Here is a 7,226-nt window from a genome sequence, read left to right as displayed (position 1 = left end):
GATGGAACTTTTTTGATCAGTGACTGAATCAAACAGGAAGACTGACGCAGGCGTATGGCACACCACAGCAAATGAACTGGACCTCTTAAATGTATTTTTCCCTTTCTAACTTTGTCTTTGCTCTGATATGAATAACCTCTGCAAGATTCAAACATTCTCAGGTGCCTGATCCTTTGCAAAAAGATACTTTTCTACTGGCAAAGTAGTGCGGTATTGAGGTGGGGGCGGCAATCCCGGCATCAACGTCGCTTTATAACCGCATTAAACATAAAACTTTTATGCTCTCCTGAGTAAAGGCACAGTGCTTCTTTAATGCAAATAATAAGTAAGCTTCAGGAGGTGAACAAGCGCAAACATCGTTAAGTACTTTATTCACTGCATTTAATCCATTATAGACGGCACTTGAGAGAAAAGCATTAAGTATGATGCCACCTCACAAGGATCCTGTCATCTTAATCCATAAGACATTAGGGCATCTCATTCAGCAGAACTTTGACGGCAAACACGGCATTAATGTTTCAATAAGCCATTTGGTTTGCCTTGGGCAGCTACAGAGGAACAAGAATTTCTTTATAAAATATATCAGATTGAATTTTAGAATCTAATGATATGAGTTGATCCAATTACCATTGTTCTCTTCCCTCCTTCCCTCCCTCCACCAGCACTGTGTCTAACGATAGCAGAAGCTTTTTAACTGGCATTTTTACATTGTGTAAAGAAGGCAGGGCTTCTGAGACCTCTGCATTATGGAGAAGGAGAATGGGAAGGCGAAGCCACAGGCCATCAGAGCCCAGGTTTACGGAACAGGCTGGCACTGTGCTTTGTTACTTGGCTTGATTCTGGGACTGATCAAGATTTCAAGCACTGAATGAAGGACATATATGAAAAAATATAGTCAATATTGCCTGACAGGTTGGGATTAGAAACTGTTAAAGCTCTTCAAGTCACAAGATGTGGCAAACTGAATATTCCTTTATAGGAAATTTAAGAACTATAACTTAGGAGGCTGGTGGAGGCCTAAAAGGCACTCCTGCTGCTAAGAAAGAAATAGACTATTTATTCTAAAAGTAGAAAGGGCTCCGTGCCTGTGGCTCAAGTGGCTAAGGCACCAGCCACATACACCTAAGGTGGTAGGTTCGAATCCAGCCCAGGCCTACCAAACAACAATGATGGCTGCAACCAAAAAAATTAGCCAGGCATTGTGGCGGGTGCCTCTGGTCCCAGCTACTTGGGAAGCGGAGGCAGGAGACTTGCTTGAGCCCAGGAGTTGGAGGTTGCTGTGAGCTGTGATGCCATAGCACTCTACCCAGAGGGACAGCTTGAGGCTCTGTCTCAAAATAAAATAAAAGTGGAAAGGTATTTGGGGAAGATTGTCTTCAAGATCATCAGAGAGAGGTGGTGCCTGTGGCTCAAGGAGTAGGGCACTGGCCCCATATGCTGGCGGTAGCAGATTCAAACCCAGCCCTGGCCAAAAACTACAAAAAAAAAAAAAAAAATCATCATCAGAGAGAAAGAGAGAGGGAGAGAGAGCATGCACATGCAGTCAGCTCAAACTATTGGATGAACTAACTCACATCCTTCCCCAGTCAAAACCAAGGGCTATGATGATAGCCTGGACTTCTTATCATATTTATTCCTTGACCTACTCCATTTAGTTTTCATTTGCCCTTCTTAATAAAACTGATCCCATTAAGGTCACCAACTATGTCCAATTTTATAAACCCAGATGATGGGTGCATCAGTCCAGATGCTACTTTCTCATCAGAGACACTTCATGCGTTCACCCTTCTATCCTAGTTAAGCAGAATGAAGACCATTTCACCCTTCTTCTTCTGACTTCCGTATCAAAGCTCTCTGCTGGGCTTTTGTTTATTTTTATGATGGTTCTTTTATTTTTTTTTAAACTTCTATCACCCCATTCATTCTTTGATCCAGTTTTAGGATTCTCTCACTCCAAATTACTCTTCAAAGATGGGGCTTCTCAACTTTTCCCTTGTTCTTTACATGTTTTCCCTTCCCTCTGATTTTTCTGGGGTGACGTGAGCTAAGACATATCCACAAAGATTATCCTCGTATACCACCAATCCCTATGTCCAAAATGCATCCAATTTACTTCCTCTGGAACTTTTTCACTGACTGAATTTGTCCTTCACATTTCTACTCTGATAATCAAGAATTAACCGTAAGGACAACTACAAAATCAGTATACGTATGTTAAATATTTTGGATAAAAGCTGTGTTCTGACATCTCTCCTTAAACTGTGAGAGGTACCAGTAATAAATAAAAACTAACTTTAAATGGACATAGTAACAGCTGTGAGATATTTTCACCTTTCAAGAAAGAAAAGGTACTGATTACATTTTCAAGGGAAAAATAATGAGGACAAATATCGTGCTTTTGACCCTAAACTATTGAATGCAGTTTGAATGTAGAAAGAACAATTACGGTTTGAAATAGGCACCTATTCCTTTAAAAAGAAAATCTTTAATATATGGACTGAAAGAGTTACTGTGTAAAGAGAAGATTGATTTCACTTCACATGACTGATTTGTCTAGAGCATGAAGATTTATTATCATAAGAAGTTATTATTTCAGGAAACTAAAGATAAAATCAATACTTTGGAGATCATTAAATCTTGGCATGAACAGTGAAGGCAAGATATTTTATTGGGACGTTGGGGCATTTATATTTTGTGAACTTTAGAGGTCATTTCGCTGAAATCCTTCATGTAATTTTGGTCTAAAATAAAGGAAAACAAATTATCTCTTTGTAATGTCTCCGCTGAATGTTTTAACGATATGCACAACTCTACATTTGATTAGAAAGTGTTGTTTTGCTCTATAATTGTGATCAATGAAACTAAAGCAGATGAGAAATGAAGTAATAAAGGTTTATAGTCAATATAATAACTCTAGAACAAAACCCATTTCATCTAAGGAAAGTTTAAAAGAGTTTGGCAAACGATACAAGGATCAGGTAATTCATGTTTAAAACTAATGCTTTTAATGTAAATGAAAGTGAGCTATTTTATCTTGAAAAGTAACGGTACATGAGAACGCTAGGTCATTTCTTAGATTTTTTTTCTTTTCAAATACTCCCATGAAAGGCTTTCAAAACACATTTTAATAAATCAGGATCCAAGTGATTTTAAACCATTCTTGAAACATTATAGCTGTCATAACTCTGGGGCTAGTCTATTCTCTTTTGCAAAATGAATTCTATCTTCTGGAACATTCAGCAAATAAATAACCACTCTCAGGTCCAAGTTGCAGAGAGTATAACAATAGCCCAGAGGGTCTCTGTGGGCAGTAATAGAATGTAAAAGAACAATTGCGAAGTTCTGTATTGCCAGGCACATGTGACTTTGCAAGTATCTCCTCTGCTCCCTCCCGCCTCTCTTCTCTTCCTTCCTTTGGTCCTTTCTCTCTGTTCAATCCACTCTCCTCTTTCTCCTGTTTCCTCCCTCTTGCTCTTTGCACTGTCTTCTTTTTTCAAAAAGCACAAGAAGGACGAGGGTTAAACATCCTTAACTTCCAACAGTCACTGTTCGCATATCTTTATTAGCAGAATCTTTGCTAACAGCAACATGGTATATAGCTAAGTGGGTTTATGTTTTCAACTGGATAATATAAAGAATGTTTTTAAGGATGAGATGCTGGCAACAAAGTTATACTTCAGAAAAATTTCTAGCCCTGTAAGTATTGCATATAGAAGCAAGATTGGAGAAATGTGGATGGGAAGAATGCACATAATTGAGAGTTGGCTACACGAGGACGTGTAGTCTAAAACAATTAAAAATTAAATCTGTATTATTAATGGTATCATCCCCAAAGAAACTGGGTTAGAGGAAATTTAATACAAATTATAAAAGGAAGGTTGAACTGATACTAGAAGAGAAATAATTAAACGTCTTAAATTTAAATGGAAATAGCGAGACTTAATGACTAACTTCAGCTAAAATTAACAGGTTCAAACATAGAGGAAAATAAGCCCAAATTTGAGAGTAAGAAAAGACAGGACATATGTAAATGAAGATTGTTTCTCTTCGCCTGGTTTTTGTGGGGAAGAAAATACCAGATGAAGGGTCCACATGATTTTTCAAATCTGGATGTAACTATATTCGAGAGAACATTATTTAAACAAATCATCCTAATATAATCTTATGTTCAAACCAAGTTATCACAGAAGTTGGACTCAACAACAGTTTTCCTTTGCAGTTATACCTCAATCTTATTTGTTATGCTCAATTAAAACATGTAAATGATTAACGTTCTATTAAGGTTTATATAGTTTTAAAAATAAGCTGTAAAAACTTGAATTATCTTAAGAAGATTTTCAAAAAAGTTTGTTTTACCCTTCCTATCCCATAAGTACAATATCTCTAAGGAGTGAAGTTAAATGATTATGGTCCATGTCAAATTCATGGTCAGGAGAAAGAGAAATACGAAAGAATATTGTAATAATCACTTATTTTTAAATACTGCTTTGAAATTATATGGTCAGATAGTCAATAGTTTTAGTAGAAGATAATTCTCAAAGGTAGATGTCAAGTGTTATCCAACAAAAGTGAATTTATAGAAGTTGAAATATAGAATATATTATAGCTGGTTCAGTATTAAAAAATAGTCACATGGGAGGCTGAGGCAAGAGAATTGCCTAAGCCCAGGAGTTGGAGGTTGCTGTGAGCTGTGACACCATAGGACTTTACCGAGGGCAACATAGTGAGACACTGTCTGTAAAAAAAAAAAAGAAGTCACGAGCATGAATACAATGACTAAGTGATGTAAGTGATTTATAATTTGCAAAGGTCAAAGGGTTGAAGTCATATGCTTTAAGAAATAGCAACAGTTTAATTTCCCAGGTTATTTGAAGAACACAGGATCTCAACATGTATCAGTTAAAGACAAAATTTTGCAATTATGTTATCTGTATATTGTTAAGTCCAAAAATTGGTCATGGATAGCAGAAACAAATTAATCTTCCTTTTTAGATTAAAATGTTTAAACCTATTCAGACAAACATCATTGCTTGGCTAGTGGGCATTCTTTTTTTTTTTTTTTTTTTTTTTTTCCAGTTTTTGGCCATGGCTGGGTTTGAACCCATCACCTCCGGGATATGGGGCCACTGCCCTACTCCTTTGAGCCACAGGCACCACCGGTTAGTGGGCATTCTTAAACATCTGACTGATCTGTCATAATTCATGCATTCTTTTGATACAAGTTTTTAAACTAATATATAGAGATCATCTTTATTTTTCACCTTATATTTACTCTGCTTAATTGAAGTATTTTTTGAATATTAATATTTTATCCAAAATACAAGGAGGAATTCTAAGACAAATTATATTTTCAAACCTATATAAAAAAATCACACTGGAATACATAGTGTATTTCATATTTCCTAAGTACAAGCTATTACTAATCATAATCTGAATTATTATTATTGTTTCAACATTTCAACACGAAAACATCAATTATAAGCACGTCTTGGCTTCTAGGTCAGGCATTATTACATTGGCTCTGTTATGTATCTGTAGTTGTAGCTTAGATTTTTCAGTTCTTTCCACATGATGCTGATAATTTGGGGGTTAAAGATCAGCTCCAGACCCATTGTCAGAAAAGTATTATTGAGTGAGCCTTTGTTTATATGTGTTTATATGTGTTTTCTTTGTTAATTCTTATCCTTTAGCAAATAATAGAATGATTATGTAACTGGGATTGATACACCCCATGCACCAGGAGTCAGAAATAACAATGCTTAAGCTGGTGCCTATTTTCAAGGGTGAACTTTCTCAGTGGTAGGGCTGTGCCATGTAAGCTCAGTAGATCATACCAAACTGTTTTTCTAAGAGACTGCCCAAGGAGGCTAAGAGAGTTCCTGCTACTCCATATGGTCACCAACACTTTTTGTTACCAGACTTCTTCAGTGTTGCCACTTTATTGGGTATATAATGGTATCTGATTACTAAAGAGGTAAATTTTCAAATGTTTAATTGACAAGACGATTTGTACTTCTACCTTTTTCGAATTGGGTTATGTGACTCTTGTTGGATTCACAGAAGAATTCTAAATATTTTGACTATAATCCAAATTGCAGTTTTGAATTGTGTATATCAAGCTACAAGTCCTTTATTAACTTTAGTATTTCCAAAATCCCTTTCCACATTAATGAACTATCTTTTCATTTCTTGTGTATCTTTTGATTAATTAGAGGTTCTTAATTACAATGCCATTGAACGTATCGTGTTTTCCTGTAGGATTTTTCTAAAACTTTATAATTTTACTTTTCACATTTAGGTATTTAACCCTCTTAGAGTAGATGTTCAGTGTTCAACCGAAGGTGGAGATCTAACTATACATTTTAGCAAAATCCCAGTATCACTTATTAGAAATTCCATTCCTTTCCCACTGATCTGTAATAACGACTACACTATATTAGACATTTATTCATTTTTAAAATATTATATAATGTTTATACTTTGCCTATTTTTAAATACTTGCTTTTTAAGTCTTAAACAGAAAAAATTGTCATGTTTTATACATAGAATGTCTTATAAAAGACAGAAAAATACAAAGCCTCAAAATCACAAAAAAGTAATAAAAATGCAAAGAAATCCTCAAGCAGTATCTACTTGTGATTATAAAATTATAGATGACTGGCTGATGTAAAAGCTATCATGCTAAACTAAATTCACATTTTACTGATTTTTTACATATTTCGCTTATATAGTATTTCTAGAACCTATGTTCAGATTGGAATGCCAGTTTATTTTTTTGAGGTTCTTAAATTGTTAAAAACACATTCAATCAGTAAAATTGAGATCTGTCACCTTAACTATATGGGCTTTCTCTATGATCTATGAAATTTTCTCTTCTAGCTATTTATATCTCATATATTTAGTTACAGTAAACTCTAGTCACCCTATGAATCTAGTGAACACCAGACCTTACTTCTTTCACAAACTGTAGCTCTGTACCCACAATCAACCTTTTCATACAAATCATATGAATGTCTTAAATTATGACACACATCCAGAAAATAAGGAAAATAAGGATAAGTACGTACATTATGTTTCAATAAAAAATTATGTAAATAAAATCAGAAAATAGTAATACATTTTTATTATTCTTTTTACTTTCTAATAAGGGTAATGAATTTACCATTTGTCACTTTTGTTGACTTCGCAATCCTTTTTAATTACCAGCATATTTTTCTCCAGTCAAA

Source organism: Otolemur garnettii, unplaced genomic scaffold (assembly GCF_000181295.1).
Source record: "Otolemur garnettii isolate 467f Iridium unplaced genomic scaffold, OtoGar3 scaffold00121, whole genome shotgun sequence".
In the NCBI taxonomy this organism is placed as follows: Eukaryota; Metazoa; Chordata; class Mammalia; order Primates; family Galagidae; genus Otolemur; species Otolemur garnettii.
The sequence above is the reverse complement of the archived record's forward strand: the minus strand, read 5'-3'. Positions refer to the sequence as shown.